General features: G+C 40.2%; 1 pseudogene; it reads right to left on the reverse strand.

Moving 5' to 3' along the window:
- Positions 1–763: 763 nt before the first annotated feature.
- LOC115775595 (zinc finger protein 501-like) lies at positions 764–12,581 on the reverse strand (annotated as a pseudogene).
- Between the last annotated feature and the right edge of the window lie 1,031 nt (positions 12,582–13,612).

Consider the following 13,612-nt stretch of genomic DNA (forward strand, 5'->3'; position numbering starts at 1 on the left):
TTTCAAGGACTATATCCAAAATTGACCTTGAAAGGACAATATTAAAATTCAAGGATTTCCAAGGATTTCCAGCACCCGTACGAACCCTGTAAATTGCAGAGAGATTTCTTATAAGTTTTCTCTCTCCCTCCTTTAAAAAGGGTAATATAATTAAAGCTCCATGATCTGTCTGACTTACCCTTTTTAGGGTGGCATGCATTTCTTCAACTGTAGTTGCTTTTTGTGCAACCCACTCTATCATTCCATCTGTTCTGTTTTTAGAAGAGGCCTCTGTTGCATTAACAGTTTACGTTGCTCTCCAGTTTGCAAAATCTTCCCCTGTTTCATAATCAGATTTTAAGGCATGAGACCTTTGAGTATTTTTCTTATGGTTGTTGAACATTATTATTGTGCTGTCTTGGGGGAGGTTATTTATTTTCCTTTTTGTTATTCGTAGCTCAAAAAGGTTTTGCTGATCTCTTTCTGGGCTGACACCTGTTTGTGCTCTGTGTACAGAGCTCCTATCATTTTGGGCCTGCAGCTTCCATCCATCCTGTTAGTGTTTGTCTATGTTGTATTTCTTGGATGGGTGTTCTGTTACTGTAATTTCCCCATTGTGGGACTAATAAAGGTATTCGTATTCATTCTTTCTGACTGTTTCTTTGACTTGCCCTCCTTGGTGGGACAGGAGGAGGCCCTTCTGGAGGATTGCTCCGCAGGCCGGGTGTTCCTGGCCTATTTCTTATTTCACTATTTGCTGCTTCTGGATCTTGTTGACTTGCTCCTAAAGCAAAGTTAACCTGGGGGCCCTATAAGGGACTCCTTGGCCTGCATGTAAGCTCCTGAGCTCGTTTTGAGATTCATCACCTTCTGAATTTTCCTCCTCTGGGTTGTAATACTGACCAGGAGGATAAAAGTCTGGGTTATCTAGGTATTGGGGCTCTGGGCTTATGTTGATTTCCTCTAAGGCATTCACTATCTGTGCTACTCTTTCCCTTAGTGGTCCATAAGGGCTGGAGGAGGCACTTGCATTTCCCTCCTGGAAAGCATGAAGAGGTTCACAAGTTGAAGGGATCCTGTAAACCTGAGGAGCCCAAGACTCTTCTCCCCTCACGTGAAAGCATTGAATGGGGGGGTGACCTTGATTAAATTCAGCAACAACACGATCAGCTGTAGCATTATCAAGTACACACAACGAAATCCAAGCTTGGCTCTTCTATTATAATCTTCCTGAGGGCTCTGATACTAGCTCGTTCAGCAAATCCAAATATTTCACATCCAAAGAGAGGGGTCACAATAGTGGGAGAGGTTGCAGCCACCACACCGTTGCGATGCAAATCTTTAAGATACATTTGTTGGGGATTATTCACCAAAGCTCTGTTTTCTGGGTGATTTAAGGGCCAGCCTGCTAAATGAACTATTTCTACAGTTGATTCTCCTATTTGGGAGATTACAGTTTCTCCCAGGTTTAAGTCCCACACTAGATTTTGGAGTACCTCTCCTGGGTATCTCTCTACTAAGGCTCTGGACACTTCATCACCGGCAGTCAGCCTGGGATTGGCGGGGTCTAAGATGGAGCATGACTCTGGCAATTCTACAGTGCGTAAATCTCCCACTAAGATCTCAGTCCTGAACTCTCCCTCATAGACTGAATGAGACTCCATCATTGCCTCACACGTATTCACACCTAGTTTCCCTTTTCCCAACTTTTCTCTTGTTATCTGGTGCTACGACCATCTCGGTGAGTCTGGCCAGTAACTTCGCTGCGAGCTTCAACCCCCAAAAGACAACACTCTTTCTGCGGTGAACATGTGATGAACATGGCAGCCTGACATTTCTTTTGACATGTCAGGCTGCCGTGTTCATCACTCTCACGTGGAAGCTACCCTCTACCACTAGACTCTAGGAAAGGTTGGTAACGTGTTTGTGGTCAGTTCTTCTGAACTATCTAAGGCTACGTTCACACTGCAGCCTGAAGTGACCTAATTCAGATTTTTTGGCCCTCATGCGACCTGTATCCCATCTTTTCATGCCAGTCTGAACAACACAGATCGGATTTTTTCAAATGCGACCCAGGCCACTTGGATATGTGGTCCTAAATCCGATACGGATTTCCGAAAAATCGGAATTGGGTCACTTCAGGCTGCAGTGTGAACGTAGCCTTAGAGACTTTCCATAAATCTCAGTATTTTTATTTCTAAGTTGGGTTGTGGGATACCCGGGCCACTGAGGGGCGAAAGCAACGATTTACTCTTCTGAGCAAAAGCTTTACGCTACAACCTTTCTAAGCATATGCTAGGGACTGTTGTTCTTTCTTTCTACAACTGCCTCACATTCTATGTAGGGCGCAGGGTAATTTTTTATCTTAAATTTGGAGCTGATTGAAACATGGAAGGGTTCAGCAAAATGCTATCAGAGGGTGCCCCAACCTGCTCACTGATCAAGACCCTGCGCCCTATTGGGTTCTCAGGCTATTAAGCCCCCTGATGCCCCCCCCGAGCGAGCAAACTGCGGCGACCTGCTCACCAGAAACTGTGATTCTGCTCACTGAAATAGAATATTAAAGCTGTGGGCAGAGCCTCTATCCCCTTCATTCCCAAAGTGGAGCAGAGAGAGCAGCTCTTCTCCTTCCCAGACCTGGAACTGAAGTTACCCCTTTCAAGCTCTCAAGTATCACAGAACCACAAGAAACCAACGGGAAAAACTCAACACACCAAAGGAGGCCTTTTAGAGAGCTAATTCCTCTCTTATTTATTAATAGAGAAAGATAAGCTTACAATGAAAATGCACTTACTATGAAGAAGACTTGACAATCACTAATATTCCAAAAAAGGAAAAGAAAAACTCCAAAGGAAATTCTGTTCTAACTAATACACTCCTCTCTGGCTGTCTCAACCAACACTCTCCAACTCACTCACACACCCACTTCTACCCCTTCTACAGGGAGGTGTCTTCCTCCTTTGCGTCAGCACATATGTAAAGGGATTACATTGGATATATGTATATAAAAATGTAATTAAAAGAAGTTCTTTTTTTCCCTTATTACATATAGATCAAAGAATGATTACAATGATAGAGAAAGAGAAAAATATAAACAATAAATACCACCAATACCATCAGCACAGTATGAGTCTGCTCAGCAACTTTCTGCATTTTGTGGTTCAGACGCACACACCGAAGCTGCACACTTATGTCTCCCCCTCTTCTCTGTCCCTGTTCTGCTCCTGAACAGCTCTACATGGTTTTAAACAATGGGTTATGCACATATACTTCATAGAAAAAAAAACACAGATACAGGTATATCACAACCTCTTTTGTTCCTGAAATATAATGATTACTACTACTAATAAACCAAAAACAGATTACTTAATCCCAGAGGTGGCAAAAGTACTGACATTCTGTACTTAAGTAGAAGTACAAGTACCGTATTTTCCGGAGTATAAGTCGCACTTTTTTTCATAGTTTGGCTGGGGGTGCGACCTATACTCCGGAGCGACGTATATGTGACATTTATAACACATGAACCAAAATACTCCAGCCACTTGACATCTCCGTGAACTGCAGCTTTAAGGCAGTCTTGCGTAACCTGTGGGCGCAGTGGATGATGGATGGAGAGCACAGCTTAACGGCAACTGGGAGAATGCGCCACCCAACTTTCCTGGAAGTCATTGGATGGATCAAGAAAACATGGGCTTCAGTGACAAACCATCCTGTTGGGATTCAGAAAGGCTGGAATAATTGGAACTGCAGCTGACGACGAGTCTGACTAACGCGACACAGAAGAGGAAGCGGCGCTTCGTCTACGGAGTGTACGGAATTGTTTAGAAGTGACACCGAGGATGAAGAATTCAATGGATTGATGGTTTGGTTAACTTGTTAGTATGTTCTTTATGCTATGGTTATCTGAATAACTTAATGTTACGTTAACATACTGTAGCGATTCTCTTAGTTAGAGAGCGTGTTGATGTTGTGGGATTTCGGACTGTTCGGGAGGTTCGTGAAGGCAGCATGGAGAGAGAGAAAAAGACCGAGAGCTTGCCTGTGTGTGTGTTGCTGTTCCGCTGTTGTAGTTGTGGTTGGCGTGGCTGTGGCCTACAGCAGCCGTTTTTCTGTTAATAAAGACGACCTTTGTTGTGAATATCGCCGACTTTGGAAGTGTGTTTACAACGTTACAATACCGAACACGTGTTCGTTGTGCGTCATGTAGCTGAATGTGCTACGTTAGCATAACGTAGGTGTAACCGTGTTCGTCCTGTTCTTTAATCCATTATTATTTTAAATTGCCGTTCAAGATGGAATTTGTGCTCTGAGTCTCGGATTCTATCAACCCCCCCCCCAAAAAAAGTGCGACTTATAGTCCAGTGCGACCTATATATGTTTTTTCTTCTTTATTATGCATTTTTTGGCTGGTGCGACCTATACTCCGGAGCGACGTATAGTCCGAAAAATACGGTACTTGTGTTAAGAAATACTTTGGTAAAAGTCGAAGTACTGGTTCAACTTCTTTACTTAAGTAAAAGTAAAAAAGTACAGGCTCTGAAATTTACTCAAAGAAAGTAAAAGTAGCTCTTTGGAGGACGTTTCTACCTGCTATTTTCGTGTAAAGCTGACTGAACCTTATTATATATTATTGTAATAATATAAAATAATACATGAGAACACAAACGTTATTCCATCTAAATTTTAATTCTAATGAATGTACTCAGCTTGAATCACAAACTGTGAAAGGGAATTTAAACACAGCTCTGTTCTCTGTGTCCTCCATAGTAGAGGGTGACTGTGCCTCCACCTAAACACAAACATGAGGATACTCAGGGGTTACAGTGGGATTCAGAAGGTGGAGGAACCCTAAGATCAGCTGTAGTGGCTCTGCATGGGGAGAAGAACCACAGCTTTCTATTGTGAGCTCCAGTAAATGATGTTGGTGTGCAGGCTGTGATCAGCTGACCTGCTGCTGCTGCTCTGAGGTTTACTGCTCTGTGTGGATGAACTGAACTCACAAATATGTAACCCAGTATTTCACAGCTATCTGAGCTGAGCTCCATCCCCTACACTGACAGCATACAGGCTGTAGAAATGTTGGATTCAGTGAATGAATCTCAGCATCAGCAGCTTTGATTCAAACTCATCTCTGCTGCACTGATGTAACCTGTAACTCTGACCATCAACACAAAGTGCACCAACACAGAGCTTTACTGTAAATACAGTACAAGATAACCTGTTTATTACGTACTAAACTGCAGTATTTTCATACAATCTTTGAATAACACAAAGTCAGCATACTTCAGTTTATTTTCCAGTCCTTACCTTTAATTCTAACCTCTCTTCTTCCTCTCCTGTCCTCTTTCTCCATCTCTGAGTGAACTTCTCTCTCTTTGCTCTCCCTGAAATACAGCAGCTCTTCTTTTAGCTAGCAGACACACTGTGTGACAAACTGCACACACTTTGTGTGTTTGCTGATATTTGTTGCGCATTTAAAAACGTTGCATTTACCTGCCACACGTTACTCCCTTCATGCTCGCTCCTCTTCAGTAGCGCTAGCTAAGCTGTTTATGTCCTGCGAGCATAACTTACGGATTCTGTCCGGCCCGCTGTGACCCCTGATTATAGTGCTATAAATGAGACATTAATTATATGGGTTTGTGTATTTAATCCCTTTGTACCCGATAAGCCCCGGTGATGGAGGATACGCCAGTACGATTGTCTCTAATGTGTTATTATTCCTCCGTTTAGGCTCAGATCGTTTGATGTTTGAAGGGGCACTGACCGAAAACGCAAACTTTTCCCTGACGTGTTAAAAAGTAACGAGTCTGTTTTGAAAATGTAAGAAGTACAAAGAACCGATACTTGTGTAAAAATGTAGGGAGTAAAAGTAAAAAGTACTCAGAAAAATAAATACTCAAGTAAAGTACAGATACCTAAAAACTCTACTTAAGTACAGTAACGAAGTATTTGTACTTCGTTACTTCCCACCTCTGCTTAATCCTGAGCTTATATTAAAAAAGATTAAAGAGAAACAGCAACACGTCTAAATGGACTCGTTCTTATATAGCGCTTTTCTACTCAGTCAAAGCACTCAAAGCGCTTATACTATACTATACTCTATTACTGCCCCTTTTCTTTTATAGCTATTTGAGGCTTTTATATTATCTTTGATATTTTTGTGATTTTATACATGTGCTTAAATGTGCTTTATAAAAAAAATTGGATCAGAAGTGACATCATGGCTCAAATGATTCATTTATTTTATATATATATATATATATATATATATATATATATATATATATATATATATATATATATATATATATATATATATTTTTTTTTTTTTTTTTTAATTTCCTCAATCATTTCAATCTTATGGATCTTTTGTCTTAGATGTGTTAAATTCAGGGTTGTCAAACATAAGGCCTGAGGCCCACCAAAATATTCACTTAGTCCAATCCAGCCCACTGGATGGCAAACTTATAATACTGCTGCAATCTCACCTGAACACAACACACATTTCTGCAACTTTATAACACAAACACTAAAACTAAATACAAATAACTGCAAGCTACTAATTGCTAGAAAAAATGTAACTATGGTAACATTTTCTTTCACAGCTCCCTCATCAGATCTTTACAGGAGATTCCATCAGAATTCTGTGGAGCCGGATCTCAAGGTTTTTAAGTTTGACCAGAAGAGGATCTTTGTCTGTCTGCAGATTCATTGTGATCCAATGATGGGAATGATGTCAGGCCTGCATGATCACGCTGATGTTTGCACAGAGCAGATAATGAAGTGAATGATTTTGCACATTGGTAACAGTGAAACAGTTTCTTTGCAGCGTGGGATCGTTTGTGTCGGGAGTATGAAGTCAGATTCCTGAAGCTCTTGTCACACTGGTCACAGCTGTAGTTCCCTTCAGTGTGTTCAGTGTGTGTACTTTCATGATGGTTACGAGTATATGATTGTGAGAAGCTTTTGTCACAGTGTCTGCACTTGTATGGTTTCTCTCCTGTGTGGACTCGTTTATGCACTTTAAGGTGACCTGCAGTGATGAAGGATGACCCACACTGGTCACAGAGGTGCTTTTTAATCCCACTGTGGATGAGTTCATGGAGTTTTAATTCACTTGTTGTGGTGAAGCTCCTCCCACATTCTTTGCAGTACTTCAGTTTGTGTCCAGTGTGTCTACGCTGATGTGTTTTTAGGCTCTTTTGCTGATTGAAAGTTTTCCCACAAAGGTCACAGCGAAACGCTTTCCCACCACCACAGCGATGACAGGGCTGAGAACTGGATCCATCTGTGTGGCTTTGCTTCTACACAAAGACACAAAGACAGTGTAAGTCCAGGAATCCTTCAACATTTTTATCCTGGACGTCACCTGGAATAAAGAGCATCTCTGCCAATGTCCAATTACATTTTACTGTTTACATTACAACACTCAGCTTACTGGATACAAGAACTACAATACTGCCACCAGAATACTACAATAATACTCATTTAATACTATGATAACTTTAATGTCATACTAAAATACTACCACCATAATACTACAATAATACTCATTTAATACTATGATAACTTTAATGTCATACTGAAGCACTACCACTGTGACACTGCAATAATACCACGATAATACTGTAATATCACTGTCCTACTAATCTGCTACCAACGTAGTGCTACAATAATAATGTCACACTATAATAATAAAGAATATAGAATGCCGTTATCGTCATTATAGAGGATGTACAATGAGATTGGAGGGCCACTCCTGTTCAGTGCCATGCAATAGAAAGCCAAACTCTCTAAAATAAAAACATAATAATCTAATATAATCTAAAACATATACAGAAAATAAAACAGTATGTATAAAATATACAGTGAATAAAATGTATAAAAAAATTTACAGAAAATAAAATGCATTAAAAATACAGAAAAAATAAGAGAATGTATAAAAATATATACTTTGTGAAAAATAAAATAAAATATATACAAATAATGAAGATGGTGAGTATCGCACTTGGTGAATGAATATTGGATATTACACAGCACTGATAGATATTGGTCAGTATAATAATATAATATTGCACAGTTACAGTGGGTGAGTGTGAGAGTTCAGGTGCTGATTTATGGAGTAAAATAACTGTCAAAAAGATGTGTGCACAATTCTAACATTCGTATTAGTAGTTTATCATTATTATTGTAGCACTACGACACTAAGGTTATTATAGTATTAAATGAGTATTATTGTAGTATTATGGTGGTAGTATTGTAGTATTATTGTATCCCAGTAAGCTGAGTGTTGTAATGTAGATGAGATTCTTTCTAAGGTAAAGACTGCTCAGCAAGTGTCCTTTGATAAACTACTAATTTAAAGCTTACAGGTAACATTATCATTCATTTTAGAGTTTTAGTCAGATATTGGATCTGTACATGATGTTTCATCTTCTAGAAAGTTTTCTGAAAGCAAATGAAATGATAATTCATGTTATTCAAAGTTTACAGTGGACAGTAAGTGCAGCTAAACTGCGTAGTTTGCTGTGTTGTGGTTCAGTTTACAGTGATGAACTCTGTTGGACTGCTGCAGGGCAGACTGTGGGATCCTCGGTCACTGCTAGGTTAGGTCCTGGTAGGAGCAGAGACATTATGAGAGAGAGACAACTCTGAACTGAAACCTCTGACTAAATATTAGATAGAAAGATGGTGGAAGTATAACTACCAGGGGAGAAGCTGTTAAAATCTTATCTGTGTACAAAGTCAGAAAACTTTTAGCTGATTTTATCAGATCTGACTGAATATTCTGTGCATAAAGTTTTTATGTCCCGTTGATCTTTGAAATGAAAGTTCATTTAGATAATGCTTCAAAATAACTGTAAGTGCTCCAGTGTGTTTCAATATGGCTGCAAAGTAACAGGACTCACTTCTAGAAGGAGTCATCAGTTTGAATTTAAGCTGACTGTGTTCTTTAGGGACACTTGCAGCCAGAACTCCAGCAGCCATAATGGCAAATGTAACGTGGACCTATATATGGTAGGAAGAGGTTACACCACCCAGGAAGCTCCGCCCACACACAGCAACAGGAAACCAGGTGAGTCAAAGACAAACAATGTAAATGGTTTTAAAGGCCCACTTCCAGCTCTGCTGTGGAAACATTAACGTAAACGAGCCAAATATACGACAAAAAGTGGCATCACAAGCAAACAGCAGAGCAGGCAGCCTGTTAAGGACCGACTCCCTGTGACAAATATTTAAACTGTTTGTAGTTTGGCTCTGTTTACTCTGTGCTAACAAAGCTTACAGGAATTTGGGCTTCAAAGCAAAGAATTAAACAGAAACGTTTTGATAATTTGTTCTATGGTTGGATTTTATAATTTTTTTTTATGACAAAATTATTTTTATTCTGTATACAGCTGACTGAAGGAGCCACTGTAAACCAACATAAAGACCCATATATGCAGAAATAATAATACCATGATATAACAGGAAACTGGTGTATCATAAATAATACAGTGATATAAATGTTTGTCCCTACAAAAAGTAATAATTTAGTTTCTTATGATCATAGAAGCAAAAATCATAACTGAACAGTTGTTCCCAACAGTCAGGCTAAAGTTACAAGATCAAAATAAAAACACATACCTCACAGTAACTGCACTTGTAGAGTCTCTCTCTGCTGTGGATCTGTTGGTGTTCTTTCAGGTGCTGTGGAGCTTTAAAAGTCTTATCACACAGGTCACATTTATGAGGTCTCTCCTCAGTGTGGGTAAACATGTGGGATTGTAACTGTGAGTCTCTTCCAAACTTTTTTCCACACTGATCACAGCAGTACGCATCATGTCCAGTGTGAATGCGTAGGTGTGTGTTTCTGTTCCCTAGCTGACTGAAAGTTTTTCCACAATAGTCACAGCTGTATGCCTTAATGCCAGAGTGGGTGACTTGATGACTCTTTAAGCTGCTACTGTCATTAAAAGCTCTGCCACACTGATCACAGCTGTACGGCTTTTCTCCACTGTGGATGAGTTGGTGTTTTTTTAAGCTTCCAGCCACGCTAAAAGACTTTCCACACAAGTCACAGCTGAACGGCTTCTCTCCAGTGTGGATGAGTTGGTGTCTTTGTAGATTACACTTCCAGGTAAAATCCTTCCCACACTGATCACAGGTGTACGGCTTTTCTCCACTGTGGATGAGTTGGTGTGTTTTTAAGTGTCCAGCCAGGCTAAAAGACTTTCCACAATAGTCACAGCTGAACGGCTTCTCTCCAGTGTGGATGAGTTGGTGTCTTTGTAGATTACACTTCTGGGTAAAATCCTTCCCACACTGATCACAGGTGTATTGTTTTCCTCCCTTCCTTCTGTGAGGTTTGTCAGCCTCCTGACTTCTCGCTCCATGTTGGTCCTGCAGTGACAGAAATACAAACAGAGGCAGTGAGTGAAATGCAGTCGTGGAACAAACTTCAAACTCCATTAATATTAGGGCTGCAACGATTAGTCGAAATAGTCGACAATAAAAATAGTTGACGACGAATTTAATTGTCGACAATAGTCGTTTATTATTACTGGTGATTTTTTTTTAATGTAGTGAGACATCTTCCTGTCCGTGTGTCTCTGGAGAGCTTCACACATGTGCAATCCGACTGTTAAGTGATGACGAAGAAGTCCTTTTCCTGGTCCAAACTGTCATGTGATCAAGTTGCCGCAATGCTGTGTCCCTGGTTGTTTAAAAAAAAACCACACTGTGATTTTACCGACGAGAAAGAGAAGCGGAAATAGCTGCAGTTGATAAGGTATGTTACAATCATCTTTATTAGTGACCAGTCATTGGTTATACCAGGGGTCGGCAACCCGTAATCTGGAAAGAGCCATTTGAACCCGGTTTACACGGAAAAGCTGCAAATACTACCGGTAGCCGGTAGAGGTTACCGCGAGTGACGCATATATTGAGAAACTAAAATAAATTTTAAAAAATTATTTTATTTTAATATTTCAAGATCACACTAATGTTCCAATTTAAAACTACCACAAAAACCGAACTGAGAAAAATTCACTTCAACTGGATTCTTAGAATTTACTTCTGCGAGCCGCACAGAGCCGCACATTAAGCCTGGATGAGCCACAGGTTGCCGACCCCTGGGTTATACCATTGCTGTTTATTTAGAATCATTTGGACCCAGAAACGACGTCAGACTTAAAGATCGGATAACATTCAGCCGCACGTTTAGTGATGGGGGATACTGGTAAAACTGTGCAAACTTTGTTTTACAGAAACAAAAAAGTACTATTTATACATTTATTTTTAATGGTTGGGAAAATGGACCGTTAGTTATATCAGCAGCAAACCTGATTAAAGGTTTTGAATGAAGTATGTGTTACTACCACATTTTAAATAACCTTATGCTAAATAAAAAAAGCTGATAGCTAAATAAGTGCCATTTCATAATTATGTGATTCATAATCTGATTAGTCGACTAATCGTTTCAATAGTCGATGACTATTCGACTATCAAAATACTCGTTAGTCACACCCCTAATTAATATTAGTTTTTGGTCGCCTCCAAAGATCTACTATGTCTATTACCTCCACCTACTGGTGACAGTAGCACATTACATGCAGCCATGTACAAGGGAAAAAAAGAGGAAACATAAATTTATGTACAATGATTTCAAAGCATTAATCGGACATCCTGGTTATAAAGAATCATAACATGTCAAAATGCCAAAGGATGGGACAACACTGCAAATGGATGAAAGCCATCCTGGAAACTTGTTTTATCTGTGAGCTAACAGACACATCCTGGTCAAAGATGAATCCAAGATTCCTCACAGGACTACTGCAGGCCACATGAAGGCCATAAAAGGACAGCAAACACACACTTTTTCAAGTACTGTATGCATATATTTTCTAACAAATAACAAAGCAAATATGAGCTCTCTCTCACTGAGTTTCTGATCACACTGACAGACAAACTCCACAGTGTTGAGCTGCAGTTTGTGATGTAGTTGTTGTTCTGCTCTGCAGCCTCTGTGAGTTTGGTGTAGCAGCACATGAAGCAGCTCTCCACCTTCTGCAGCTTCTGCTCAGAGTGACCCTAAAGCTTGAAGCAGATCTTCAGAGCAGAACAAGGACTACTGCCACCAGCTGCAGTCCAACACAGTGGAGTTGGAGTGTGTTGAACCACGGGATGAGAGACTCTGGGGATCACCACAACAGCAACATCAACAGCTACTGGGACAGCATTTCCAAACCAGTAAGAACTGGAATCAAACTGGTTGGAAAACAATGAGATCTAATGAGGAGAGAGTGGAAAAGTGCTGTGAAAATATGAAATGTGTAATTATAACAGTGATAAAATGACATTATAGATCAAATACTGCTCAATGAAAATGATGTATTGTGTGATAAACTGTGGGTTTGATCTGAATCTTGATTATTAATGTCTTTGTTTCAGTGTCCTGTTAAAATGTGACCTTTTTATTTGGTGTGGTTGTAACTTCAGTGCTAACTGGGACCATAATAAACCAAACCAGCAGCAGCTGATGAAGTCACACAGTTTCAATAATAGTGTAACACTGAGATTTTTCTCACCTGTTGTGTTGAACTCATTGTTTCCTCTGTAGAGGCTGAAAATGTTCCTCTGCTGCTCCGTCAGACTCTCCTCCTCCTGATGATCAGCTGCAGGAGAACAGATCTTTATTAGAAGCTACCACACTGCACTGTTTGGGGGGATGAGCCCTTTAAGGCTGATTTGGATTTAGACACTTCAACAGTGAGGCTGGAAAAGGAGGAAGTCTCTGGAGCTTGAAAAAGGCGACTGGACTTCTTTTTGTTTCTTGAAGACGTTTCACTCTCATCCGAAAGGCTTCTTCAACTTTCCCCCGCTTACAGTGCTGTCCTGAGCTCCCTTCCCAGACGTCTCAACCCCCATTCACACCTTTGTTCCAGTGACCTCAATAGGCCACAGGAAACAATGGAGCAGAGTCCTAAATTGGTTTCAACTAAAACCACCAATATGACCCACGCCCCCTTCACACCTGGGCACATGTGTTTACGCACATGATCAATAGAGGGTCATAACCACCTCCAGGGGACTACGCCCACAGGGGTTTAAATACCTGGGTCTCTCCACCATTTGGTTGAGAACTGAAGAAGCCTTTTGGATGAGAGGTGAAATGTCTTCAAGAAACAAAAAGAAGTCCAGTCGCCTTTTTTAAGCTCCAGAGAGACTCTGACCTGGATGACTGAGAATCTACACAGACAAAAGGAGGAAGTGTTTCAGAGTGGAGACAGAGGCAGTTTCAAAGTTCAGCTTTAGTAAATGAAGGAATTTAAAATAATACCAAGAGTGTCTGAGTGCTGTTGCTGTTTAAACCTTTATGTTTCTGCGTGTTCGTTTCATCGAACAGGAATGGACACAAAACAAACAGGAATAAGGAGTCCAATTAGTAAATTTAATAAAGCCATTTTCAAACAGTTTACAGATTAATCCGGGTCAGAACTGCATACCATACTCGTGTGAGATGGCATGAAGTACTGGCACTTTCTCATTCAACTTACAGTTGTCATATAGTCAGCTCATATCAGTCTTGGTTACATCATTATACAAAACAAGAAATGTGGAAAACAGAGAATTTCAACAACAGGGTGAC

Source organism: Archocentrus centrarchus, unplaced genomic scaffold (assembly GCF_007364275.1).
Source record: "Archocentrus centrarchus isolate MPI-CPG fArcCen1 unplaced genomic scaffold, fArcCen1 scaffold_19_ctg1, whole genome shotgun sequence".
Taxonomy (NCBI): Eukaryota; Metazoa; Chordata; class Actinopteri; order Cichliformes; family Cichlidae; genus Archocentrus; species Archocentrus centrarchus.